Source organism: Vespula pensylvanica, chromosome 2, assembly GCF_014466175.1.
Source record: "Vespula pensylvanica isolate Volc-1 chromosome 2, ASM1446617v1, whole genome shotgun sequence".
Lineage (NCBI taxonomy): Eukaryota > Metazoa > Arthropoda > Insecta > Hymenoptera > Vespidae > Vespula > Vespula pensylvanica.
The window spans coordinates 8926398-8928708 of NC_057686.1; the positions used below are offsets into that span (position 1 = coordinate 8926398).

At 30.4% G+C, this 2311-nt stretch overlaps 1 long non-coding RNA gene across 1 annotated transcript; it reads right to left on the reverse strand.

Annotated features, from left to right (window-relative positions):
* Window positions 1–453: 453 nt before the first annotated feature.
* On the reverse strand, window positions 454–1415 carry LOC122637916. The gene is made up of 3 exons (XR_006329314.1): window positions 1168–1415; window positions 796–956; window positions 454–710 (listed from the first exon to the last, which is right to left on the reverse strand). It is a non-coding gene; the product is annotated as an uncharacterized LOC122637916 (long non-coding RNA).
* Between the last annotated feature and the right edge of the window lie 896 nt (window positions 1416–2311).

The following is a 2311-nucleotide window of genomic DNA, read 5'->3' on the forward strand; positions in this document are numbered from 1 at the left end:
CAAACACATCTGTCTTCAATCATAACCACATCTTGACTATCACTTTCTATCTATCATTTTTCGTTTCCATCTTTAACAAATCGCTGCCTTTTTCAATGATTTTCGACATACACAAGCATATGCATGTATAGATACATAAATACATATTCGGCATACTTTCTATCTTATTACCATATTTACTCATTCTATAACTGAACATCTACACTCAGATATTCAACCATTTTCATCACCAGACAATACGTTACACACTTGGCCATGGCTTTATGTATTTTGAAGAGATGAAAATATTGTAGGGATCAATATGTCTATTGATTCCTTCAACTAAATATTGTATATCGTTTTTTAATACTATTGATAAGTAATATGGAACTAAAAACTTTCCATGGAATTTTATTTGTTTATTATGAGGGTCATATATATCCACTTTGCAACGACTCGATTCTTTTTATTTTTTTTTTAAATTCCTTTTATTTTCCTGAATCCTGAAGATTGATTCTTTAGCTTGCTCTCATAAAGGATCTCGATGTTCTTGAAAAAATGCTATAATTTCTTACTTTATGATATCTCTCAACTGTGATTCGTTTTTCAATCTCATACAGGTGCTAAACGAAATACTGTACTGTGAATACCCTGTACTTCGACCGAGAGTACTTTAGTATTTTTTTGTATAAAATCAACATACTTCTACCAGTTCTCTAGCTTCAGCGCTGCTAATTTTGAAAGAATCGGTATTAATTTACGATTTATTCCTTTGAGATGCCCGTTATTTTCGAGTATAGCTGTAATAATACTTACGTACTTGATGCCTTCATTATTGCAGTGCTTCTTCAATGTACGTGCAGATACGATCTTAGGCGGGTTTTCAAATATATTTGATTATTTTTACAATTGATTTAAAATTTCATGCGTATCAATTAACTTTACTGGATATAATTGCACAAATTTACTAAAAATATCTACAATCAGAAATACATATATACTAATAACGTTTTGAAGATCTTTGACATGATTGACATGGAGAACATTGAGCGATATTATTCTTTTTAATAGAATGAAGATATTCTTCTTTCTTATTCTGTTTTCTTTTGCTCAAAACACAATGAGTACAATTGCGCACTATATATTACGTTTCAACCTTACTGTTTATTTTAGGAAACCAATAATCACCTTGAATAATCTTTTTGGTTTTATCGGCCGAAAAATGACCTTTCTCGTGAGTCTGCCGAATTATACCTTCCTGCACTAACTTAGGAACTACGATAAGCACCTCACCCTCCTTCTGCCTATACAAGTTGTTCTTTACCACGTATTCTTCGTGGCCTTCTTGCTCTACTATTTCAACTAAGCTTTTTATCGCGTCGTCTTTCCTTTGAACTAATTTAAGCTTTACCAACACGCCATCGAAATCTTCCTGTACTAACAGAACTGAAGGTAGTGAATATATATTCAACGCATTCACATGACACATTTTACTACCGGATCAGTGCTCAACTATATAGGAAGACTCTTTAAGAAGTAAAACACATCGTACTATCCTAAAACTTCAATCTTATTTTTTTTCGTACGTGTAAACGTTGTATAATTTGTTATTATAATATTTTGAAATTAATATCTAGATTTAATTTTAACTCTTTTATAATTCCTTAAACTTTCAGCTCATAGTTAGAATATTCAGATTCTGCTGATATGGTCGTATCACTCACATAGAACAGGTGTTACCAAATTGCCAAATTGCTTTTTCATAAAAAGAAATTTATTTTCTTCTGAGTAGGATGAATTTTTAATAGATTGTATAAATCTTATCTCTGACATCGAAGATAATACGTATTTAGCAACTAGTTTAAAAATATTTAACAATCGTTCGTGATTACAGGTTTCTATACAAGGGGACGATTTATTCTTAAACTATTGATAAGACAGTTTTGGTTTCTAATTCATGAGTAGATGGAAAGATATCACAAAATCTGAATTTAACCAGTTATCTAATAGTGATTCAAGCTATGGTTTACAATAAACCTGATTTTGTGCAAATTAAATGTTATACACACACACACACACACACACACACACACACACACACACACACACACACACACACACACATATATATATATAATTATATTATAGTTCTTCAATGAATTTCTTCAATTTAATTTCTTTTATTTAATTTCTTTTGTATTAAATTTTCAAATATTTTTAAGAAATAAGGATTTTCAACAATTTTCAATGGTATCATTGAGTATGGCAAAAATAGAAATACACTTATAAAACGCTTCTTGCGATATACAACTACATGTGATATGTGAGCGAG